At 42.3% G+C, this 23,515-nt stretch overlaps 25 non-coding genes across 25 annotated transcripts; all 25 read right to left on the minus strand.

Annotated features, from left to right (window-relative positions):
* Positions 1-803: 803 nt before the first annotated feature.
* Positions 804-876, minus strand: TRNAR-CCU (transfer RNA arginine (anticodon CCU)). The gene has a single exon. It is a non-coding gene; the product is annotated as a tRNA-Arg (tRNA).
* A 417-nt stretch (positions 877-1,293) lies between these two features.
* TRNAI-UAU (transfer RNA isoleucine (anticodon UAU)) lies at positions 1,294-1,386 on the minus strand. The gene is given in 2 exon segments: positions 1,294-1,329; positions 1,349-1,386. It is a non-coding gene; the product is annotated as a tRNA-Ile (tRNA).
* Positions 1,387-2,469: 1,083 nt separating this feature from the next.
* TRNAR-CCU (transfer RNA arginine (anticodon CCU)) lies at positions 2,470-2,542 on the minus strand. Its single transcript has one exon. It is a non-coding gene; the product is annotated as a tRNA-Arg (tRNA).
* A 417-nt stretch (positions 2,543-2,959) lies between these two features.
* Positions 2,960-3,052, minus strand: TRNAI-UAU (transfer RNA isoleucine (anticodon UAU)). The gene is given in 2 exon segments: positions 2,960-2,995; positions 3,015-3,052. It is a non-coding gene; the product is annotated as a tRNA-Ile (tRNA).
* Positions 3,053-4,134: 1,082 nt separating this feature from the next.
* TRNAR-CCU (transfer RNA arginine (anticodon CCU)) lies at positions 4,135-4,207 on the minus strand. Its single transcript has one exon. It is a non-coding gene; the product is annotated as a tRNA-Arg (tRNA).
* A 417-nt stretch (positions 4,208-4,624) lies between these two features.
* On the minus strand, positions 4,625-4,717 carry TRNAI-UAU (transfer RNA isoleucine (anticodon UAU)). Its single transcript is given in 2 exon segments — positions 4,625-4,660; positions 4,680-4,717. It is a non-coding gene; the product is annotated as a tRNA-Ile (tRNA).
* A 1,082-nt stretch (positions 4,718-5,799) lies between these two features.
* On the minus strand, positions 5,800-5,872 carry TRNAR-CCU (transfer RNA arginine (anticodon CCU)). The gene has a single exon. It is a non-coding gene; the product is annotated as a tRNA-Arg (tRNA).
* Positions 5,873-6,288: 416 nt separating this feature from the next.
* TRNAI-UAU (transfer RNA isoleucine (anticodon UAU)) lies at positions 6,289-6,381 on the minus strand. The gene is given in 2 exon segments: positions 6,289-6,324; positions 6,344-6,381. It is a non-coding gene; the product is annotated as a tRNA-Ile (tRNA).
* Positions 6,382-7,464: 1,083 nt separating this feature from the next.
* On the minus strand, positions 7,465-7,537 carry TRNAR-CCU (transfer RNA arginine (anticodon CCU)). Its single transcript has one exon. It is a non-coding gene; the product is annotated as a tRNA-Arg (tRNA).
* Positions 7,538-7,954: 417 nt separating this feature from the next.
* TRNAI-UAU (transfer RNA isoleucine (anticodon UAU)) lies at positions 7,955-8,047 on the minus strand. Its single transcript is given in 2 exon segments — positions 7,955-7,990; positions 8,010-8,047. It is a non-coding gene; the product is annotated as a tRNA-Ile (tRNA).
* A 1,083-nt stretch (positions 8,048-9,130) lies between these two features.
* On the minus strand, positions 9,131-9,203 carry TRNAR-CCU (transfer RNA arginine (anticodon CCU)). Its single transcript has one exon. It is a non-coding gene; the product is annotated as a tRNA-Arg (tRNA).
* A 417-nt stretch (positions 9,204-9,620) lies between these two features.
* On the minus strand, positions 9,621-9,713 carry TRNAI-UAU (transfer RNA isoleucine (anticodon UAU)). The gene is given in 2 exon segments: positions 9,621-9,656; positions 9,676-9,713. It is a non-coding gene; the product is annotated as a tRNA-Ile (tRNA).
* A 1,082-nt stretch (positions 9,714-10,795) lies between these two features.
* On the minus strand, positions 10,796-10,868 carry TRNAR-CCU (transfer RNA arginine (anticodon CCU)). Its single transcript has one exon. It is a non-coding gene; the product is annotated as a tRNA-Arg (tRNA).
* A 417-nt stretch (positions 10,869-11,285) lies between these two features.
* On the minus strand, positions 11,286-11,378 carry TRNAI-UAU (transfer RNA isoleucine (anticodon UAU)). The gene is given in 2 exon segments: positions 11,286-11,321; positions 11,341-11,378. It is a non-coding gene; the product is annotated as a tRNA-Ile (tRNA).
* Positions 11,379-12,460: 1,082 nt separating this feature from the next.
* On the minus strand, positions 12,461-12,533 carry TRNAR-CCU (transfer RNA arginine (anticodon CCU)). The gene has a single exon. It is a non-coding gene; the product is annotated as a tRNA-Arg (tRNA).
* Positions 12,534-12,949: 416 nt separating this feature from the next.
* TRNAI-UAU (transfer RNA isoleucine (anticodon UAU)) lies at positions 12,950-13,042 on the minus strand. Its single transcript is given in 2 exon segments — positions 12,950-12,985; positions 13,005-13,042. It is a non-coding gene; the product is annotated as a tRNA-Ile (tRNA).
* Positions 13,043-14,125: 1,083 nt separating this feature from the next.
* TRNAR-CCU (transfer RNA arginine (anticodon CCU)) lies at positions 14,126-14,198 on the minus strand. The gene has a single exon. It is a non-coding gene; the product is annotated as a tRNA-Arg (tRNA).
* Positions 14,199-14,615: 417 nt separating this feature from the next.
* TRNAI-UAU (transfer RNA isoleucine (anticodon UAU)) lies at positions 14,616-14,708 on the minus strand. Its single transcript is given in 2 exon segments — positions 14,616-14,651; positions 14,671-14,708. It is a non-coding gene; the product is annotated as a tRNA-Ile (tRNA).
* Positions 14,709-15,791: 1,083 nt separating this feature from the next.
* Positions 15,792-15,864, minus strand: TRNAR-CCU (transfer RNA arginine (anticodon CCU)). Its single transcript has one exon. It is a non-coding gene; the product is annotated as a tRNA-Arg (tRNA).
* A 552-nt stretch (positions 15,865-16,416) lies between these two features.
* On the minus strand, positions 16,417-16,489 carry TRNAR-CCU (transfer RNA arginine (anticodon CCU)). The gene has a single exon. It is a non-coding gene; the product is annotated as a tRNA-Arg (tRNA).
* Positions 16,490-16,905: 416 nt separating this feature from the next.
* Positions 16,906-16,998, minus strand: TRNAI-UAU (transfer RNA isoleucine (anticodon UAU)). The gene is given in 2 exon segments: positions 16,906-16,941; positions 16,961-16,998. It is a non-coding gene; the product is annotated as a tRNA-Ile (tRNA).
* Positions 16,999-19,854: 2,856 nt separating this feature from the next.
* TRNAR-CCU (transfer RNA arginine (anticodon CCU)) lies at positions 19,855-19,927 on the minus strand. Its single transcript has one exon. It is a non-coding gene; the product is annotated as a tRNA-Arg (tRNA).
* A 417-nt stretch (positions 19,928-20,344) lies between these two features.
* TRNAI-UAU (transfer RNA isoleucine (anticodon UAU)) lies at positions 20,345-20,437 on the minus strand. The gene is given in 2 exon segments: positions 20,345-20,380; positions 20,400-20,437. It is a non-coding gene; the product is annotated as a tRNA-Ile (tRNA).
* Positions 20,438-21,519: 1,082 nt separating this feature from the next.
* On the minus strand, positions 21,520-21,592 carry TRNAR-CCU (transfer RNA arginine (anticodon CCU)). Its single transcript has one exon. It is a non-coding gene; the product is annotated as a tRNA-Arg (tRNA).
* A 417-nt stretch (positions 21,593-22,009) lies between these two features.
* Positions 22,010-22,102, minus strand: TRNAI-UAU (transfer RNA isoleucine (anticodon UAU)). Its single transcript is given in 2 exon segments — positions 22,010-22,045; positions 22,065-22,102. It is a non-coding gene; the product is annotated as a tRNA-Ile (tRNA).
* Positions 22,103-23,515: the final 1,413 nt, after the last annotated feature.

Genomic DNA, 23,515 nt, shown 5'->3' on the forward strand with positions numbered 1-23,515 from the left:
TGCATGTTTGAAAAGTTACTAAATATCCACTGTAAAGCAAGAAGTGGCAGGTAATACCAAGTACCTTTGGATCAAGGTCCGTTTGTGGGTAAACCCAGATAAAACACAAGAGTTGTTAATACATTTGAAATGCCACTATCCAGCAACTGTGTTGAGCATTTTGATGCTCTATTTTTCAGAAAATCTGCCGATCCACGTCAGATTCTATTTCTGACTGCTTGCGGCAAGAAGACTTCTGAATGTGTCCCAAAGCAGTGGCTATCAGTGTGAATCTCAACAAATGCAACAACACCATGTCATATGAAGCAAAGGAAGCACACCTCTAAGGAGCGATTCTGATTGCTATTCGTATACATGTTGATACATCAGGAAAAACATTTCTGAAACTGGCACAACAAGGACATAAAATGCCTTCCTGCAAATTAAGCTTACCAACGATACTTGTCAGGGTGGCTTTTTTGCTTGAAGATTTTAGGCCACCGGATTTGCATGCCACAATGGGATGTCTGGAGAATGTCGGAGAAAATGCAAAGCTCTTTCCTAATAAAAGCAGCGTTTCCTTTGTGGGGAGTTGAACATATTGTTTGGCAGAAACATTGCAGGAGATTTGGTTTTGGACAAGAGGACTTGTAGCCATCTTGCAGAAGTTTCCATTCAGTTGATAGCATGCTCCTGAACTAATCTGAGTTCTACTAGGAGAAGGCACGCATATTAATTAAGGCAACAGGAAAGGGAACTCCTAAAGGTTTTATTCTAAAGCCTTGCTTTAGATGTGACTTGAAAGAGTCAAGCAAGATCTCAAACACCCCAGATGGGACTCGAACCCACAATCCCTGGCTTAGGAGGCCAGTGCCTTATCCATTAGGCCACTGGGGCTTTCGCTAGATGACAGCAAAGACTTTTTTTTTCTTTCAGAAGGCATCCGTTCTCTTACTTTACAAGGTAAGGGTGGCAAAATCTTTGTTTTTATTTTCCCTTGTAAACTTGCTACAGAATTGCAAGCGGTTTGAGCTACAAAGTCAGAAGAATGAGTTTTCTGAAAGAGAAAAGCCATGTCGCAGCTCTCCACACCTCTTTTCATCAAGTAGAAGGCGCACATTTTCTTTATCTGTTCTGGTCCACAATTTAAAGAATGTGCTCAGTGTAACAGAAAGACAGCTCATTCAAGCACCCTTGAGGAAAGAACCTTGAGTTTCTTTGGGCGCTTATTGCCCTGTTGTAAAGTTCTCAGGCCATAGGGTGCAAGTGCAGATTACATTTTCCATGAATAAAGGCAAAAAGCAAGAAACTGCATGCTCCAGGTGAGGCTTGAACTCACAACCTCGGCATTGCTCAACAGATACTGCCATATAAGTACCGCGCGCTGACCGATTGCGCCACTGGAGCACAGAAGCCATCAAGGAAATCCATCACCCATGTCTCCTTGGTTTCAAATAGGCCTTCAAGTGATCCGAAACCTAAAATCGTGCTTATCCCAGACAAAAGAGAATATTTTTTCTCTCATAGCAAGAAATGGTAGCATATAAGTACTCCTAGAAAAAAAAAAAACACCGCCAAATCCACTTGACTGGAGCTCAAGGACAGTATTTAAAAAATAAAAGTAGAACTTTTTTGAAAGAAAAAATGATATTGCAACTGCTATCGTGACGTGTTAGGGATATATTCATGCATGTTTGAAAAGTTACTAAATATCCACTGTAAAGCAAGAAGTGGCAGGTAATACCAAGTACCTTTGGATCAAGGTCCGTTTGTGGGTAAACCCAGATAAAACACAAGAGTTGTTAATACATTTGAAATGCCACTATCCAGCAACTGTGTTGAGCATTTTGATGCTCTATTTTTCAGAAAATCTGCCGATCCACGTCAGATTCTATTTCTGACTGCTTGCGGCAAGAAGACTTCTGAATGTGTCCCAAAGCAGTGGCTATCAGTGTGAATCTCAACAAATGCAACAACACCATGTCATATGAAGCAAAGGAAGCACACCTCTAAGGAGCGATTCTGATTGCTATTCGTATACATGTTGATACATCAGGAAAAACATTTCTGAAACTGGCACAACAAGGACATAAAATGCCTTCCTGCAAATTAAGCTTACCAACGATACTTGTCAGGGTGGCTTTTTTGCTTGAAGATTTTAGGCCACCGGATTTGCATGCCACAATGGGATGTCTGGAGAATGTCGGAGAAAATGCAAAGCTCTTTCCTAATAAAAGCAGCGTTTCCTTTGTGGGGAGTTGAACATATTGTTTGGCAGAAACATTGCAGGAGATTTGGTTTTGGACAAGAGGACTTGTAGCCATCTTGCAGAAGTTTCCATTCAGTTGATAGCATGCTCCTGAACTAATCTGAGTTCTACTAGGAGAAGGCACGCATATTAATTAAGGCAACAGGAAAGGGAACTCCTAAAGGTTTTATTCTAAAGCCTTGCTTTAGATGTGACTTGAAAGAGTCAAGCAAGATCTCAAACACCCCAGATGGGACTCGAACCCACAATCCCTGGCTTAGGAGGCCAGTGCCTTATCCATTAGGCCACTGGGGCTTTCGCTAGATGACAGCAAAGACTTTTTTTTTCTTTCAGAAGGCATCCGTTCTCTTACTTTACAAGGTAAGGGTGGCAAAATCTTTGTTTTTATTTTCCCTTGTAAACTTGCTACAGAATTGCAAGCGGTTTGAGCTACAAAGTCAGAAGAATGAGTTTTCTGAAAGAGAAAAGCCATGTCGCAGCTCTCCACACCTCTTTTCATCAAGTAGAAGGCGCACATTTTCTTTATCTGTTCTGGTCCACAATTTAAAGAATGTGGTCAGTGTAACAGAAAGACAGCTCATTCAAGCACCCTTGAGGAAAGAACCTTGAGTTTCTTTGGGCGCTTATTGCCCTGTTGTAAAGTTCTCAGGCCATAGGGTGCAAGTGCAGATTACATTTTCCATGAATAAAGGCAAAAAGCAAGAAACTGCATGCTCCAGGTGAGGCTCGAACTCACAACCTCGGCATTGCTCAACAGATACTGCCATATAAGTACCGCGCGCTGACCGATTGCGCCACTGGAGCACAGAAGCCATCACGGAAATCCATCACCCATGTCTCCTTGGTTTCAAATAGGCCTTCAAGTGATCCGAAACCTAAAATCGTGCTTATCCCAGACAAAAGAGAATATTTTTTCTCTCATAGCAAGAAATGGTAGCATATAAGTACTCCTAGAAAAAAAAAAACACCGCCAAATCCACTTGACTGGAGCTCAAGGACAGTATTTAAAAAATAAAAGTAGAACTTTTTTGAAAGAAAAAATGATATTGCAACTGCTATCGTGACGTGTTAGGGATATATTCATGCATGTTTGAAAAGTTACTAAATATCCACTGTAAAGCAAGAAGTGGCAGGTAATACCAAGTACCTTTGGATCAAGGTCCGTTTGTGGGTAAACCCAGATAAAACACAAGAGTTGTTAATACATTTGAAATGCCACTATCCAGCAACTGTGTTGAGCATTTTGATGCTCTATTTTTCAGAAAATCTGCCGATCCACGTCAGATTCTATTTCTGACTGCTTGCGGCAAGAAGACTTCTGAATGTGTCCCAAAGCAGTGGCTATCAGTGTGAATCTCAACAAATGCAACAACACCATGTCATATGAAGCAAAGGAAGCACACCTCTAAGGAGCGATTCTGATTGCTATTCGTATACATGTTGATACATCAGGAAAAACATTTCTGAAACTGGCACAAAAAGGACATAAAATGCCTTCCTGCAAATTAAGCTTACCAACGATACTTGTCAGGGTGGCTTTTTTGCTTGAAGATTTTAGGCCACCGGATTTGCATGCCACAATGGGATGTCTGGAGAATGTCGGAGAAAATGCAAAGCTCTTTCCTAATAAAAGCAGCGTTTCCTTTGTTTGGAGTTGAACATATTGTTTGGCAGAAACATTGCAGGAGATTTGGTTTTGGACAAGAGGACTTGTAGCCATCTTGCAGAAGTTTCCATTCAGTTGATAGCATGCTGCTGAACTAATCTGAGTTCTACTAGGAGAAGGCATGCATATTAATTAAGGCAACAGGAAAGGGAAGTCCTAAAGGTTTTATTCTAAAGCCTTGCTTTAGATGTGACTTGAAAGAGTCAAGCAAGATCTCAAACACCCCAGATGGGACTCGAACCCACAATCCCTGGCTTAGGAGGCCAGTGCCTTATCCATTAGGCCACTGGGGCTTTCGCTAGATGACAGCAAAGACTTTTTTTTTCTTTCAGAAGGCATCCGTTCTCTTACTTTACAAGGTAAGGGTGGCAAAATCTTTGTTTTTATTTTCCCTTGTAAACTTGCTACAGAATTGCAAGCGGTTTGAGCTACAAAGTCAGAAGAATGAGTTTTCTGAAAGAGAAAAGCCATGTCGCAGCTCTCCACACCTCTTTTCATCAAGTAGAAGGCGCACATTTTCTTTATCTGTTCTGGTCCACAATTTAAAGAATGTGGTCAGTGTAACAGAAAGACAGCTCATTCAAGCACCCTTGAGGAAAGAACCTTGAGTTTCTTTGGGCGCTTATTGCCCTGTTGTAAAGTTCTCAGGCCATAGGGTGCAAGTGCAGATTACATTTTCCATGAATAAAGGCAAAAAGCAAGAAACTGCATGCTCCAGGTGAGGCTCGAACTCACAACCTCGGCATTGCTCAACAGATACTGCCATATAAGTACCGCGCGCTGACCGATTGCGCCACTGGAGCACAGAAGCCATCACGGAAATCCATCACCCATGTCTCCTTGGTTTCAAATAGGCCTTCAAGTGATCCGAAACCTAAAATCGTGCTTATCCCAGACAAAAGAGAATATTTTTTCTCTCATAGCAAGAAATGGTAGCATATAAGTACTCCTAGAAAAAAAAAAACACCGCCAAATCCACTTGACTGGAGCTCAAGGACAGTATTCTAAAAATAAAAGTAGAACTTTTTTGAAAGAAAAAATGATATTGCAACTGCTATCGTGACGTGTTAGGGATATATTCATGCATGTTTGAAAAGTTACTAAATATCCACTGTAAAGCAAGAAGTGGCAGGTAATACCAAGTACCTTTGGATCAAGGTCCGTTTGTGGGTAAACCCAGAAAAAACACAAGAGTTGTTAATACATTTGAAATGCCACTATCCAGCAACTGTGTTGAGCATTTTGATGCTCTATTTTTCAGAAAATCTGCCGATCCACGTCAGATTCTATTTCTGACTGCTTGCGGCAAGAAGACTTCTGAATGTGTCCCAAAGCAGTGGCTATCAGTGTGAATCTCAACAAATGCAACAACACCATGTCATATGAAGCAAAGGAAGCACACCTCTAAGGAGCGATTCTGATTGCTATTCGTATACATGTTGATACATCAGGAAAAACATTTCTGAAACTGGCACAACAAGGACATAAAATGCCTTCCTGCAAATTAAGCTTACCAACGATACTTGTCAGGGTGGCTTTTTTGCTTGAAGATTTTAGGCCACCGGATTTGCATGCCACAATGGGATGTCTGGAGAATGTCGGAGAAAATGCAAAGCTCTTTCCTAATAAAAGCAGCGTTTCCTTTGTGGGGAGTTGAACATATTGTTTGGCAGAAACATTGCAGGAGATTTGGTTTTGGACAAGAGGACTTGTAGCCATCTTGCAGAAGTTTCCATTCAGTTGATAGCATGCTGCTGAACTAATCTGAGTTCTACTAGGAGAAGGAATGCATATTAATTAAGGCAACAGGAAAGGGAACTCCTAAAGGTTTTATTCTAAAGCCTTGCTTTAGATGTGACTTGAAAGAGTCAAGCAAGATCTCAAACACCCCAGATGGGACTCGAACCCACAATCCCTGGCTTAGGAGGCCAGTGCCTTATCCATTAGGCCACTGGGGCTTTCGCTAGATGACAGCAAAGACTTTTTTTTCTTTCAGAAGGCATCCGTTCTCTTACTTTACAAGGTAAGGGTGGCAAAATCTTTGTTTTTATTTTCCCTTGTAAACTTGCTACAGAATTGCAAGCGGTTTGAGCTACAAAGTCAGAAGAATGAGTTTTCTGAAAGAGAAAAGCCATGTCGCAGCTCTCCACACCTCTTTTCATCAAGTAGAAGGCGCACATTTTCTTTATCTGTTCTGGTCCACAATTTAAAGAATGTGGTCAGTGTAACAGAAAGACAGCTCATTCAAGCACCCTTGAGGAAAGAACCTTGAGTTTCTTTGGGCGCTTATTGCCCTGTTGTAAAGTTCTCAGGCCATAGGGTGCAAGTGCAGATTACATTTTCCATGAATAAAGGCAAAAAGCAAGAAACTGCATGCTCCAGGTGAGGCTCGAACTCACAACCTCGGCATTGCTCAACAGATACTGCCATATAAGTACCGCGCGCTGACCGATTGCGCCACTGGAGCACAGAAGCCATCACGGAAATCCATCACCCATGTCTCCTTGGTTTCAAATAGGCCTTCAAGTGATCCGAAACCTAAAATCGTGCTTATCCCAGACAAAAGAGAATATTTTTTCTCTCATAGCAAGAAATGGTAGCATATAAGTACTCCTAGAAAAAAAAAAAACACCGCCAAATCCACTTGACTGGAGCTCAAGGACAGTATTTTAAAAATAAAAGTAGAACTTTTTTGAAAGAAAAAATGATATTGCAACTGCTATCGTGACGTGTTAGGGATATATTCATGCATGTTTGAAAAGTTACTAAATATCCACTGTAAAGCAAGAAGTGGCAGGTAATACCAAGTACCTTTGGATCAAGGTCCGTTTGTGGGTAAACCCAGATAAAACACAAGAGTTGTTAATACATTTGAAATGCCACTATCCAGCAACTGTGTTGAGCATTTTGATGCTCTATTTTTCAGAAAATCTGCCGATCCACGTCAGATTCTATTTCTGACTGCTTGCGGCAAGAAGACTTCTGAATGTGTCCCAAAGCAGTGGCTATCAGTGTGAATCTCAACAAATGCAACAACACCATGTCATATGAAGCAAAGGAAGCACACCTCTAAGGAGCGATTCTGATTGCTATTCGTATACATGTTGATACATCAGGAAAAACATTTCTGAAACTGGCACAACAAGGACATAAAATGCCTTCCTGCAAATTAAGCTTACCAACGATACTTGTCAGGGTGGCTTTTTTGCTTGAAGATTTTAGGCCACCGGATTTGCATGCCACAATGGGATGTCTGGAGAATGTCGGAGAAAATGCAAAGCTCTTTCCTAATAAAAGCAGCGTTTCCTTTGTGGGGAGTTGAACATATTGTTTGGCAGAAACATTGCAGGAGATTTGGTTTTGGACAAGAGGACTTGTAGCCATCTTGCAGAAGTTTCCATTCAGTTGATAGCATGCTCCTGAACTAATCTGAGTTCTACTAGGAGAAGGCACGCATATTAATTAAGGCAACAGGAAAGGGAACTCCTAAAGGTTTTATTCTAAAGCCTTGCTTTAGATGTGACTTGAAAGAGTCAAGCAAGATCTCAAACACCCCAGATGGGACTCGAACCCACAATCCCTGGCTTAGGAGGCCAGTGCCTTATCCATTAGGCCACTGGGGCTTTCGCTAGATGACAGCAAAGACTTTTTTTTTCTTTCAGAAGGCATCCGTTCTCTTACTTTACAAGGTAAGGGTGGCAAAATCTTTGTTTTTATTTTCCCTTGTAAACTTGCTACAGAATTGCAAGCGGTTTGAGCTACAAAGTCAGAAGAATGAGTTTTCTGAAAGAGAAAAGCCATGTCGCAGCTCTCCACACCTCTTTTCATCAAGTAGAAGGCGCACATTTTCTTTATCTGTTCTGGTCCACAATTTAAAGAATGTGGTCAGTGTAACAGAAAGACAGCTCATTCAAGCACCCTTGAGGAAAGAACCTTGAGTTTCTTTGGGCGCTTATTGCCCTGTTGTAAAGTTCTCAGGCCATAGGGTGCAAGTGCAGATTACATTTTCCATGAATAAAGGCAAAAAGCAAGAAACTGCATGCTCCAGGTGAGGCTTGAACTCACAACCTCGGCATTGCTCAACAGATACTGCCATATAAGTACCGCGCGCTGACCGATTGCGCCACTGGAGCACAGAAGCCATCAAGGAAATCCATCACCCATGTCTCCTTGGTTTCAAATAGGCCTTCAAGTGATCCGAAACCTAAAATCGTGCTTATCCCAGACAAAAGAGAATATTTTTTCTCTCATAGCAAGAAATGGTAGCATATAAGTACTCCTAGAAAAAAAAAAAACACCGCCAAATCCACTTGACTGGAGCTCAAGGACAGTATTTAAAAAATAAAAGTAGAACTTTTTTGAAAGAAAAAATGATATTGCAACTGCTATCGTGACGTGTTAGGGATATATTCATGCATGTTTGAAAAGTTACTAAATATCCACTGTAAAGCAAGAAGTGGCAGGTAATACCAAGTACCTTTGGATCAAGGTCCGTTTGTGGGTAAACCCAGATAAAACACAAGAGTTGTTAATACATTTGAAATGCCACTATCCAGCAACTGTGTTGAGCATTTTGATGCTCTATTTTTCAGAAAATCTGCTGATCCACGTCAGATTCTATTTCTGACTGCTTGCGGCAAGAAGACTTCTGAATGTGTCCCAAAGCAGTGGCTATCAGTGTGAATCTCAACAAATGCAACAACACCATGTCATATGAAGCAAAGGAAGCACACCTCTAAGGAGCGATTCTGATTGCTATTCGTATACATGTTGATACATCAGGAAAAACATTTCTGAAACTGGCACAACAAGGACATAAAATGCCTTCCTGCAAATTAAGCTTACCAACGATACTTGTCAGGGTGGCTTTTTTGCTTGAAGATTTTAGGCCACCGGATTTGCATGCCACAATGGGATGTCTGGAGAATGTCGGAGAAAATGCAAAGCTCTTTCCTAATAAAAGCAGCGTTTCCTTTGTGGGGAGTTGAACATATTGTTTGGCAGAAACATTGCAGGAGATTTGGTTTTGGACAAGAGGACTTGTAGCCATCTTGCAGAAGTTTCCATTCAGTTGATAGCATGCTCCTGAACTAATCTGAGTTCTACTAGGAGAAGGCACGCATATTAATTAAGGCAACAGGAAAGGGAACTCCTAAAGGTTTTATTCTAAAGCCTTGCTTTAGATGTGACTTGAAAGAGTCAAGCAAGATCTCAAACACCCCAGATGGGACTCGAACCCACAATCCCTGGCTTAGGAGGCCAGTGCCTTATCCATTAGGCCACTGGGGCTTTCGCTAGATGACAGCAAAGACTTTTTTTTTCTTTCAGAAGGCATCCGTTCTCTTACTTTACAAGGTAAGGGTGGCAAAATCTTTGTTTTTATTTTCCCTTGTAAACTTGCTACAGAATTGCAAGCGGTTTGAGCTACAAAGTCAGAAGAATGAGTTTTCTGAAAGAGAAAAGCCATGTCGCAGCTCTCCACACCTCTTTTCATCAAGTAGAAGGCGCACATTTTCTTTATCTGTTCTGGTCCACAATTTAAAGAATGTGGTCAGTGTAACAGAAAGACAGCTCATTCAAGCACCCTTGAGGAAAGAACCTTGAGTTTCTTTGGGCGCTTATTGCCCTGTTGTAAAGTTCTCAGGCCATAGGGTGCAAGTGCAGATTACATTTTCCATGAATAAAGGCAAAAAGCAAGAAACTGCATGCTCCAGGTGAGGCTCGAACTCACAACCTCGGCATTGCTCAACAGATACTGCCATATAAGTACCGCGCGCTGACCGATTGCGCCACTGGAGCACAGAAGCCATCATGGAAATCCATCACCCATGTCTCCTTGGTTTCAAATAGGCCTTCAAGTGATCCGAAACCTAAAATCGTGCTTATCCCAGACAAAAGAGAATATTTTTTCTCTCATAGCAAGAAATGGTAGCATATAAGTACTCCTAGAAAAAAAAAAACACCGCCAAATCCACTTGACTGGAGCTCAAGGACAGTATTTTAAAAATAAAAGTAGAACTTTTTTGAAAGAAAAAATGATATTGCAACTGCTATCGTGACGTGTTAGGGATATATTCATGCATGTTTGAAAAGTTACTAAATATCCACTGTAAAGCAAGAAGTGGCAGGTAATACCAAGTACCTTTGGATCAAGGTCCGTTTGTGGGTAAACCCAGATAAAACACAAGAGTTGTTAATACATTTGAAATGCCACTATCCAGCAACTGTGTTGAGCATTTTGATGCTCTATTTTTCAGAAAATCTGCCGATCCACGTCAGATTCTATTTCTGACTGCTTGCGGCAAGAAGACTTCTGAATGTGTCCCAAAGCAGTGGCTATCAGTGTGAATCTCAACAAATGCAACAACACCATGTCATATGAAGCAAAGGAAGCACACCTCTAAGGAGCGATTCTGATTGCTATTCGTATACATGTTGATACATCAGGAAAAACATTTCTGAAACTGGCACAACAAGGACATAAAATGCCTTCCTGCAAATTAAGCTTACCAACGATACTTGTCAGGGTGGCTTTTTTGCTTGAAGATTTTAGGCCACCGGATTTGCATGCCACAATGGGATGTCTGGAGAATGTTGGAGAAAATGCAAAGCTCTTTCCTAATAAAAGCAGCGTTTCCTTTGTGGGGAGTTGAACATATTGTTTGGCAGAAACATTGCAGGAGATTTGGTTTTGGACAAGAGGACTTGTAGCCATCTTGCAGAAGTTTCCATTCAGTTGATAGCATGCTGCTGAACTAATCTGAGTTCTACTAGGAGAAGGCATGCATATTAATTAAGGCAACAGGAAAGGGAACTCCTAAAGGTTTTATTCTAAAGCCTTGCTTTAGATGTGACTTGAAAGAGTCAAGCAAGATCTCAAACACCCCAGATGGGACTCGAACCCACAATCCCTGGCTTAGGAGGCCAGTGCCTTATCCATTAGGCCACTGGGGCTTTCGCTAGATGACAGCAAAGACTTTTTTTTTCTTTCAGAAGGCATCCGTTCTCTTACTTTACAAGGTAAGGGTGGCAAAATCTTTGTTTTTATTTTCCCTTGTAAACTTGCTACAGAATTGCAAGCGGTTTGAGCTACAAAGTCAGAAGAATGAGTTTTCTGAAAGAGAAAAGCCATGTCGCAGCTCTCCACACCTCTTTTCATCAAGTAGAAGGCGCACATTTTCTTTATCTGTTCTGGTCCACAATTTAAAGAATGTGGTCAGTGTAACAGAAAGACAGCTCATTCAAGCACCCTTGAGGAAAGAACCTTGAGTTTCTTTGGGCGCTTATTGCCCTGTTGTAAAGTTCTCAGGCCATAGGGTGCAAGTGCAGATTACATTTTCCATGAATAAAGGCAAAAAGCAAGAAACTGCATGCTCCAGGTGAGGCTCGAACTCACAACCTCGGCATTGCTCAACAGATACTGCCATATAAGTACCGCGCGCTGACCGATTGCGCCACTGGAGCACAGAAGCCATCACGGAAATCCATCACCCATGTCTCCTTGGTTTCAAATAGGCCTTCAAGTGATCCGAAACCTAAAATCGTGCTTATCCCAGACAAAAGAGAATATTTTTTCTCTCATAGCAAGAAATGGTAGCATATAAGTACTCCTAGAAAAAAAAAAACACCGCCAAATCCACTTGACTGGAGCTCAAGGACAGTATTCTAAAAATAAAAGTAGAACTTTTTTGAAAGAAAAAATGATATTGCAACTGCTATCGTGACGTGTTAGGGATATATTCATGCATGTTTGAAAAGTTACTAAATATCCACTGTAAAGCAAGAAGTGGCAGGTAATACCAAGTACCTTTGGATCAAGGTCCGTTTGTGGGTAAACCCAGAAAAAACACAAGAGTTGTTAATACATTTGAAATGCCACTATCCAGCAACTGTGTTGAGCATTTTGATGCTCTATTTTTCAGAAAATCTGCCGATCCACGTCAGATTCTATTTCTGACTGCTTGCGGCAAGAAGACTTCTGAATGTGTCCCAAAGCAGTGGCTATCAGTGTGAATCTCAACAAATGCAACAACACCATGTCATATGAAGCAAAGGAAGCACACCTCTAAGGAGCGATTCTGATTGCTATTCGTATACATGTTGATACATCAGGAAAAACATTTCTGAAACTGGCACAACAAGGACATAAAATGCCTTCCTGCAAATTAAGCTTACCAACGATACTTGTCAGGGTGGCTTTTTTGCTTGAAGATTTTAGGCCACCGGATTTGCATGCCACAATGGGATGTCTGGAGAATGTCGGAGAAAATGCAAAGCTCTTTCCTAATAAAAGCAGCGTTTCCTTTGTGGGGAGTTGAACATATTGTTTGGCAGAAACATTGCAGGAGATTTGGTTTTGGACAAGAGGACTTGTAGCCATCTTGCAGAAGTTTCCATTCAGTTGATAGCATGCTGCTGAACTAATCTGAGTTCTACTAGGAGAAGGAATGCATATTAATTAAGGCAACAGGAAAGGGAACTCCTAAAGGTTTTATTCTAAAGCCTTGCTTTAGATGTGACTTGAAAGAGTCAAGCAAGATCTCAAACACCCCAGATGGGACTCGAACCCACAATCCCTGGCTTAGGAGGCCAGTGCCTTATCCATTAGGCCACTGGGGCTTTCGCTAGATGACAGCAAAGACTTTTTTTTCTTTCAGAAGGCATCCGTTCTCTTACTTTACAAGGTAAGGGTGGCAAAATCTTTGTTTTTATTTTCCCTTGTAAACTTGCTACAGAATTGCAAGCGGTTTGAGCTACAAAGTCAGAAGAATGAGTTTTCTGAAAGAGAAAAGCCATGTCGCAGCTCTCCACACCTCTTTTCATCAAGTAGAAGGCGCACATTTTCTTTATCTGTTCTGGTCCACAATTTAAAGAATGTGGTCAGTGTAACAGAAAGACAGCTCATTCAAGCACCCTTGAGGAAAGAACCTTGAGTTTCTTTGGGCGCTTATTGCCCTGTTGTAAAGTTCTCAGGCCATAGGGTGCAAGTGCAGATTACATTTTCCATGAATAAAGGCAAAAAGCAAGAAACTGCATGCTCCAGGTGAGGCTCGAACTCACAACCTCGGCATTGCTCAACAGATACTGCCATATAAGTACCGCGCGCTGACCGATTGCGCCACTGGAGCACAGAAGCCATCACGGAAATCCATCACCCATGTCTCCTTGGTTTCAAATAGGCCTTCAAGTGATCCGAAACCTAAAATCGTGCTTATCCCAGACAAAAGAGAATATTTTTTCTCTCATAGCAAGAAATGGTAGCATATAAGTACTCCTAGAAAAAAAAAAAACACCGCCAAATCCACTTGACTGGAGCTCAAGGACAGTATTTTAAAAATAAAAGTAGAACTTTTTTGAAAGAAAAAATGATATTGCAACTGCTATCGTGACGTGTTAGGGATATATTCATGCATGTTTGAAAAGTTACTAAATATCCACTGTAAAGCAAGAAGTGGCAGGTAATACCAAGTACCTTTGGATCAAGGTCCGTTTGTGGGTAAACCCAGATAAAACACAAGAGTTGTTAATACATTTGAAATGCCACTATCCAGCAACTGTGTTGAGCATTTTGATGCTCTATTTTTCAGAAAATCTGCCGATCCACGTCAGATTCTATTTCTGACTGCTTGCGGCAAGAAGACTTCTGAATGTGTCCCAAAGCAGTGGCTATCAGTGTGAATCTCAACAAATGCAACAACACCATGTCATATGAAGCAAAGGAAGCACACCTCTAAGGAGCGATTCTGATTGCTATTCGTATACATGTTGATACATCAGGAAAAACATTTCTGAAACTGGCACAACAAGGACATAAAATGCCTTCCTGCAAATTAAGCTTACCAACGATACTTGTCAGGGTGGCTTTTTTGCTTGAAGATTTTAGGCCACCGGATTTGCATGCCACAATGGGATGTCTGGAGAATGTCGGAGAAAATGCAAAGCTCTTTCCTAATAAAAGCAGCGTTTCCTTTGTGGGGAGTTGAACATATTGTTTGGCAGAAACATTGCAGGAGATTTGGTTTTGGACAAGAGGACTTGTAGCCATCTTGCAGAAGTTTCCATTCAGTTGATAGCATGCTCCTGAACTAATCTGAGTTCTACTAGGAGAAGGCACGCATATTAATTAAGGCAACAGGAAAGGGAACTCCTAAAGGTTTTATTCTAAAGCCTTGCTTTAGATGTGACTTGAAAGAGTCAAGCAAGATCTCAAACACCCCAGATGGGACTCGAACCCACAATCCCTGGCTTAGGAGGCCAGTGCCTTATCCATTAGGCCACTGGGGCTTTCGCTAGATGACAGCAAAGACTTTTTTTTTCTTTCAGAAGGCATCCGTTCTCTTACTTTACAAGGTAAGGGTGGCAAAATCTTTGTTTTTATTTTCCCTTGTAAACTTGCTACAGAATTGCAAGCGGTTTGAGCTACAAAGTCAGAAGAATGAGTTTTCTGAAAGAGAAAAGCCATGTCGCAGCTCTCCACACCTCTTTTCATCAAGTAGAAGGCGCACATTTTCTTTATCTGTTCTGGTCCACAATTTAAAGAATGTGGTCAGTGTAACAGAAAGACAGCTCATTCAAGCACCCTTGAGGAAAGAACCTTGAGTTTCTTTGGGCGCTTATTGCCCTGTTGTAAAGTTCTCAGGCCATAGGGTGCAAGTGCAGATTACATTTTCCATGAATAAAGGCAAAAAGCAAGAAACTGCATGCTCCAGGTGAGGCTCGAACTCACAACCTCGGCATTGCTCAACAGATACTGCCATATAAGTACCGCGCGCTGACCGATTGCGCCACTGGAGCACAGAAGCCATCATGGAAATCCATCACCCATGTCTCCTTGGTTTCAAATAGGCCTTCAAGTGATCCGAAACCTAAAATCGTGCTTATCCCAGACAAAAGAGAATATTTTTTCTCTCATAGCAAGAAATGGTAGCATATAAGTACTCCTAGAAAAAAAAAAAACACCGCCAAATCCACTTGACTGGAGCTCAAGGACAGTATTTTAAAAATAAAAGTAGAACTTTTTTGAAAGAAAAAATGATATTGCAACTGCTATCGTGACGTGTTAGGGATATATTCATGCATGTTTGAAAAGTTACTAAATATCCACTGTAAAGCAAGAAGTGGCAGGTAATACCAAGTACCTTTGGATCAAGGTCCGTTTGTGGGTAAACCCAGATAAAACACAAGAGTTGTTAATACATTTGAAATGCCACTATCCAGCAACTGTGTTGAGCATTTTGATGCTCTATTTTTCAGAAAATCTGCCGATCCACGTCAGATTCTATTTCTGACTGCTTGCGGCAAGAAGACTTCTGAATGTGTCCCAAAGCAGTGGCTATCAGTGTGAATCTCAACAAATGCAACAACACCATGTCATATGAAGCAAAGGAAGCACACCTCTAAGGAGCGATTCTGATTGCTATTCGTATACATGTTGATACATCAGGAAAAACATTTCTGAAACTGGCACAACAAGGACATAAAATGCCTTCCTGCAAATTAAGCTTACCAACGATACTTGTCAGGGTGGCTTTTTTGCTTGAAGATTTTAGGCCACCGGATTTGCATGCCACAATGGGATGTCTGGAGAATGTTGGAGAAAATGCAAAGCTCTTTCCTAATAAAAGCAGCGTTTCCTTTGTGGGGAGTTGAACATATTGTTTGGCAGAAACATTGCAGGAGATTTGGTTTTGGACAAGAGGACTTGTAGCCATCTTGCAGAAGTTTCCATTCAGTTGATAGCATGCTGCTGAACTAATCTGAGTTCTACTAGGAGAAGGCATGCATATTAATTAAGGCAACAGGAAAGGGAACTCCTAAAGGTTTTATTCTAAAGCCTTGCTTTAGATGTGACTTGAAAGAGTCAAGCAAGATCTCAAACACCCCAGATGGGACTCGAACCCACAATCCCTGGCTTAGGAGGCCAGTGCCTTATCCATTAGGCCACTGGGGCTTTCGCTAGATGACAGCAAAGACTTTTTTTTTCTTTCAGAAGGCATCCGTTCTCTTACTTTACAAGGTAAGGGTGGCAAAATCTTTGTTTTTATTTTCCCTTGTAAACTTGCTACAGAATTGCAAGCGGTTTGAGCTACAAAGTCAGAAGAATGAGTTTTCTGAAAGAGAAAAGCCATGTCGCAGCTCTCCACACCTCTTTTCATCAAGTAGAAGGCGCACATTTTCTTTATCTGTTCTGGTCCACAATTTAAAGAATGTGGTCAGTGTAACAGAAAGACAGCTCATTCAAGCACCCTTGAGGAAAGAACCTTGAGTTTCTTTGGGCGCTTATTGCCCTGTTGTAAAGTTCTCAGGCCATAGGGTGCAAGTGCATCCTAAGTGCATCTTGCAGAAGTTTCCATTCAGTTGATAGCATGCTGCTGAACTAATCTGAGTTCTACTAGGAGAAGGCATGCATATTAATTAAGGCAACAGGAAAGGGAAGTCCTAAAGGTTTTATTCTAAAGCCTTGCTTTAGATGTGACTTGAAAGAGTCAAGCAAGATCTCAAACACCCCAGATGGGACTCGAACCCACAATCCCTGGCTTAGGAGGCCAGTGCCTTATCCATTAGGCCACTGGGGCTTTCGCTAGATGACAGCAAAGACTTTTTTTTCTTTCAGAAGGCATCCGTTCTCTTACTTTACAAGGTAAGGGTGGCAAAATCTTTGTTTTTATTTTCCCTTGTAAACTTGCTACAGAATTGCAAGCGGTTTGAGCTACAAAGTCAGAAGAATGAGTTTTCTGAAAGAGAAAAGCCATGTCGCAGCTCTCCACACCTCTTTTCATCAAGTAGAAGGCGCACATTTTCTTTATCTGTTCTGGTCCACAATTTAAAGAATGTGGTCAGTGTAACAGAAAGACAGCTCATTCAAGCACCCTTGAGGAAAGAACCTTGAGTTTCTTTGGGCGCTTATTGCCCTGTTGTAAAGTTCTCAGGCCATAGGGTGCAAGTGCAGATTACATTTTCCATGAATAAAGGCAAAAAGCAAGAAACTGCATGCTCCAGGTGAGGCTCGAACTCACAACCTCGGCATTGCTCAACAGATACTGCCATATAAGTACCGCGCGCTGACCGATTGCGCCACTGGAGCACAGAAGCCATCACGGAAATCCATCACCCATGTCTCCTTGGTTTCAAATAGGCCTTCAAGTGATCCGAAACCTAAAATCGTGCTTATCCCAGACAAAAGAGAATATTTTTTCTCTCATAGCAAGAAATGGTAGCATATAAGTACTCCTAGAAAAAAAAAAACACCGCCAAATCCACTTGACTGGAGCTCAAGGACAGTATTTAAAAAATAAAAGTAGAACTTTTTTGAAAGAAAAAATGATATTGCAACTGCTATCGTGACGTGTTAGGGATATATTCATGCATGTTTGAAAAGTTACTAAATATCCACTGTAAAGCAAGAAGTGGCAGGTAATACCAAGTACCTTTGGATCAAGGTCCGTTTGTGGGTAAACCCAGATAAAACACAAGAGTTGTTAATACATTTGAAATGCCACTATCCAGCAACTGTGTTGAGCATTTTGATGCTCTATTTTTCAGAAAATCTGCCGATCCACGTCAGATTCTATTTCTGACTGCTTGCGGCTAGTGATGGACGAACGTTTCGCCCGGCGGTCGTTTCGCGGCGAATTTCCGACATTCGCGGTCCGCACGTTCGAACGCCTTTTTCCGTCGTTCGCCGCGGCGGACTTACGTGTTTAATGTATACAAGAACTTTAACCTTTGGTGACACGTTTATCATGTGATACAGGACAGCCAATTGAGACATGACAGCACATGGACACTTGGACATTCCCCCTAACCTATAAATACACCCGATCCGGTGGCCATTTTACATTCTTTCTTCTGTTACGATAGGGACAGGTTCCTGTGTGGAGTAGGGAGAGATAAACCACTAGCTATTTGGTACACAAAAGTTCTTTTCAGGACTGGTATAGGTGTTAGGTGTTGATAGGTTTGCTGTGCTGCTGATTCTTGCAGCAGCCTGAGTGTCTTTTGTTAGTTTAGAGAAAGGGAAAGGACGGTGTATGCTACAGGGACAGCCAGATTAGTCTTTCATCATCATCATCATCATCATCATCATTAGCTGTTACTATCAAGGTCCACAAAAGAGCTGTTCCAGTAACCACTAATCGTTCTCTTTTTTTGCCAATTTGTATAGGGACAGGAAGGAAGCAGTGTTGTCAGGCAGTGAGGGTAATTTTAAAGACTTGCTGTTATTATTAGTTCCACAAAGGTTCTTTTCAGGACTGGTATCAGTGGTACAGTAATAGGCTTGTACATGTATAATATTCTTTCTTCCAAATATAGAAAGGATATTATACTTGACTGCTGCCCTTCTGCTGCAGTCTGCTAAACATTCACAACTCACTTGTTCCACAAAAGTTCTTATAAGGACTGGTAACTTGGTATAGGGTGCTACGGTACATAGGCTTGAGTGCGGTACAGTCTGCTGTTCTGTAAGGACCGCTATCGGTCCACAATAGATAGGGTTGACGTGCACCACTGCTGACCGCTGCCCTATACTGCAGCAGTCCTTCAGCGGTATAGGGACTGACGTACAGTCTGCTCACTTCCTTGACCCAAAAAAGCACACCGTACTATATGCCCCTACCCTCCTCTTTGAAGAGGTTGAGCGGTGTCATATTTCTACTGGGGCTGCTTATGATATCCCTGTGCTGTGCTGACTTCCTCCTGGGGGTTCTTATTATGAAGGGATCACACTATCCCTGTGCTGTGCTGACTTCCTCCTGGGGGTTCTTATTATGAGGGGATCACACCATCCCTGTGCTGTGCTGACTTCCTCCTGGGGCTGCTTACGGTGCTGCTGTCAGTGCTGTATGTCACGGTGCTGCTGTCAGCGCTGTATGTCACGGTGCTGCTGTCAGCGCTGTATGTCACGGTGCTGCTGTCAGTGCTCTGTATTACGGTGCTGCTGTCAGATGCCTCTATCACGGTGCATGTGTCATTCCGGTATGTCACGCTGCTGGTGATCATCTCCTGCACCCTCTTCTTTGCCTACCCTGGTCCCTGACCTTCCCTCTCCTCCATTGCCTTCATTAGCTCCATAGTCCTGAATTGTTAGAACAATTTCCCAAATAAAATAAAAATGCTTGTAGTTATCGATCCCAAATTCACCTCATACATGTATTATGTCATTGTCCAGATGGTGGGACTACGTTTTACCCCCTAATAATTACCACGTGGCCGCAAATTCGACATGAAGGTTTGCAAAGTTCGCCTCCCATTGAAGTCAATGGGGCCCGCGGCGAACGTTCGGTTTCGCGAACGTTTGGGTCCGTTCGCATTTCGCTTTCGCGAAACGTCCCGTCGGAAGTTCGTCCATCACTACTTGCGGCAAGAAGACTTCTGAATGTGTCCCAAAGCAGTGGCTATCAGTGTGAATCTCAACAAATGCAACAACACCATGTCATATGAAGCAAAGGAAGCACACCTCTAAGGAGCGATTCTGATTGCTATTCGTATACATGTTGATACATCAGGAAAAACATTTCTGAAACTGGCACAACAAGGACATAAAATGCCTTCCTGCAAATTAAGCTTACCAACGATACTTGTCAGGGTGGCTTTTTTGCTTGAAGATTTTAGGCCACCGGATTTGCATGCCACAATGGGATGTCTGGAGAATGTCGGAGAAAATGCAAAGCTCTTTCCTAATAAAAGCAGCGTTTCCTTTGTGGGGAGTTGAACATATTGTTTGGCAGAAACATTGCAGGAGATTTGGTTTTGGACAAGAGGACTTGTAGCCATCTTGCAGAAGTTTCCATTCAGTTGATAGCATGCTGCTGAACTAATCTGAGTTCTACTAGGAGAAGGCACGCATATTAATTAAGGCAACAGGAAAGGGAAGTCCTAAAGGTTTTATTCTAAAGCCTTGCTTTAGATGTGACTTGAAAGAGTCAAGCAAGATCTCAAACACCCCAGATGGGACTCGAACCCACAATCCCTGGCTTAGGAGGCCAGTGCCTTATCCATTAGGCCACTGGGGCTTTCGCTAGATGACAGCAAAGACTTTTTTTTTCTTTCAGAAGGCATCCGTTCTCTTACTTTACAAGGTAAGGGTGGCAAAATCTTTGTTTTTATTTTCCCTTGTAAACTTGCTACAGAATTGCAAGCGGTTTGAGCTACAAAGTCAGAAGAATGAGTTTTCTGAAAGAGAAAAGCCATGTCGCAGCTCTCCACACCTCTTTTCATCAAGTAGAAGGCGCACATTTTCTTTATCTGTTCTGGTCCACAATTTAAAGAATGTGGTCAGTGTAACAGAAAGACAGCTCATTCAAGCACCCTTGAGGAAAGAACCTTGAGTTTCTTTGGGCGCTTATTGCCCTGTTGTAAAGTTCTCAGGCCATAGGGTGCAAGTGCAGATTACATTTTCCATGAATAAAGGCAAAAAGCAAGAAACTGCATGCTCCAGGTGAGGCTCGAACTCACAACCTCGGCATTGCTCAACAGATACTGCCATATAAGTACCGCGCGCTGACCGATTGCGCCACTGGAGCACAGAAGCCATCACGGAAATCCATCACCCATGTCTCCTTGGTTTCAAATAGGCCTTCAAGTGATCCGAAACCTAAAATCGTGCTTATCCCAGACAAAAGAGAATATTTTTTCTCTCATAGCAAGAAATGGTAGCATATAAGTACTCCTAGAAAAAAAAAAACACCGCCAAATCCACTTGACTGGAGCTCAAGGACAGTATTCTAAAAATAAAAGTAGAACTTTTTTGAAAGAAAAAATGATATTGCAACTGCTATCGTGACGTGTTAGGGATATATTCATGCATGTTTGAAAAGTTACTAAATATCCACTGTAAAGCAAGAAGTGGCAGGTAATACCAAGTACCTTTGGATCAAGGTCCGTTTGTGGGTAAACCCAGATAAAACACAAGAGTTGTTAATACATTTGAAATGCCACTATCCAGCAACTGTGTTGAGCATTTTGATGCTCTATTTTTCAGAAAATCTGCCGATCCACGTCAGATTCTATTTCTGACTGCTTGCGGCAAGAAGACTTCTGAATGTGTCCCAAAGCAGTGGCTATCAGTGTGAATCTCAACAAATGCAACAACACCATGTCATATGAAGCAAAGGAAGCACACCTCTAAGGAGCGATTCTGATTGCTATTCGTATACATGTTGATACATCAGGAAAAACATTTCTGAAACTGGCACAACAAGGACATAAAATGCCTTCCTGCAAATTAAGCTTACCAACGATACTTGTCAGGGTGGCTTTTTTGCTTGAAGATTTTAGGCCACCGGATTTGCATGCCACAATGGGATGTCTGGAGAATGTCGGAGAAAATGCAAAGCTCTTTCCTAATAAAAGCAGCGTTTCCTTTGTGGGGAGTTGAACATATTGTTTGGCAGAAACATTGCAGGAGATTTGGTTTTGGACAAGAGGACTTGTAGCCATCTTGCAGAAGTTTCCATTCAGTTGATAGCATGCTGCTGAACTAATCTGAGTTCTACTAGGAGAAGGCACGCATATTAATTAAGGCAACAGGAAAGGGAAGTCCTAAAGGTTTTATTCTAAAGCCTTGCTTTAGATGTGACTTGAAAGAGTCAAGCAAGATCTCAAACACCCCAGATGGGACTCGAACCCACAATCCCTGGCTTAGGAGGCCAGTGCCTTATCCATTAGGCCACTGGGGCTTTCGCTAGATGACAGCAAAGACTTTTTTTTTCTTTCAGAAGGCATCCGTTCTCTTACTTTACAAGGTAAGGGTGGCAAAATCTTTGTTTTTATTTTCCCTTGTAAACTTGCTACAGAATTGTAAGCGGTTTGAGCTACAAAGTCAGAAGAATGAGTTTTCTGAAAGAGAAAAGCCATGTCGCAGCTCTCCACACCTCTTTTCATCAAGTAGAAGGCGCACATTTTCTTTATCTGTTCTGGTCCACAATTTAAAGAATGTGGTCAGTGTAACAGAAAGACAGCTCATTCAAGCACCCTTGAGGAAAGAACCTTGAGTTTCTTTGGGCGCTTATTGCCCTGTTGTAAAGTTCTCAGGCCATAGGGTGCAAGTGCAGATTACATTTTCCATGAATAAAGGCAAAAAGCAAGAAACTGCATGCTCCAGGTGAGGCTCGAACTCACAACCTCGGCATTGCTCAACAGATACTGCCATATAAGTACCGCGCGCTGACCGATTGCGCCACTGGAGCACAGAAGCCATCACGGAAATCCATCACCCATGTCTCCTTGGTTTCAAATAGGCCTTCAAGTGATCCGAAACCTAAAATCGTGCTTATCCCAGACAAAAGAGAATATTTTTTCTCTCATAGCAAGAAATGGTAGCATATAAGTACTCCTAGAAAAAAAAAAACACCGCCAAATCCACTTGACTGGAGCTCAAGGACAGTATTCTAAAAATAAAAGTAGAACTTTTTTGAAAGAAAAAATGATATTGCAACTGCTATCGTGACGTGTTAGGGATATATTCATGCATGTTTGAAAAGTTACTAAATATCCACTGTAAAGCAAGAAGTGGCAGGTAATACCAAGTACCTTTGGATCAAGGTCCGTTTGTGGGTAAACCCAGATAAAACACAAGAGTTGTTAATTAGTGATGGACGAACTTCCGACGGGACGTTTCGCGAACGCGAAATGCGAACGGACCCAAACGTTCGCGAAACCGACCGTTCGCCGCGGGCCCCATTGACTTCAATGGGAGGCGAACTTTGCAAACCTTCATGTCGAATTTGCGGCCACGTGGTAATTATTAGGGGGTAAAACGTAGTCCCACCATCTGGACAATGACATAATACATGTATGAGGTGAATTTGGGATCGATAACTACAAGCATTTTTATTTTATTTGGGAAATTGTTCTAACAATTCAGGACTATGGAGCTAATGAAGGCAATGGAGGAGAGGGAAGGTCAGGGACCAGGGTAGGCAAAGAAGAGGGTGCAGGAGATGATCACCAGCAGCGTGACATACCGGAATGACACATGCACCGTGATAGAGGCATCTGACAGCAGCACCGTAATACAGAGCACTGACAGCAGCACCGTGACATACAGCGCTGACAGCAGCACCGTGACATACAGCGCTGACAGCAGCACCGTGACATACAGCGCTGACAGCAGCACCGTGACATACAGCGCTGACAGCAGCACCGTGACATACAGCGCTGACAGCAGCACCGTGACATACAGCGCTGACAGCAGCACCGTGACATACAGCGCTGACAGCAGCACCGTGACATACAGCGCTGACAGCAGCACCGTGACATACAGCGCTGACAGCAGCACCGTGACATACAGCACTGACAGCAGCACCGTAAGCAGCCCCAGGAGGAAGTCAGCACAGCACAGGGATGGTGTGATCCCCTCATAATAAGAACCCCCAGGAGGAAGTCAGCACAGCACAGGGATAGTGTGATCCCTTCATAATAAGAACCCCCAGGAGGAAGTCAGCACAGCACAGGGATATCATAAGCAGCCCCAGTAGAAATATGACACCGCTCAACCTCTTCAAAGAGGAGGGTAGGGGCATATAGTACGGTGTGCTTTTTTGGGTCAAGGAAGTGAGCCAAATGAATTAAGAAGGTCTGTGTGCTTGATTAAAAAAATA

The sequence above is a fragment of the Lithobates pipiens genome, unplaced genomic scaffold (genome assembly GCF_037356315.1).
Source record: "Lithobates pipiens isolate NorthernLeopardFrog02 unplaced genomic scaffold, aLitPip1_a1.2 Scaffold_8, whole genome shotgun sequence".
NCBI lineage: Eukaryota > Metazoa > Chordata > Amphibia > Anura > Ranidae > Lithobates > Lithobates pipiens.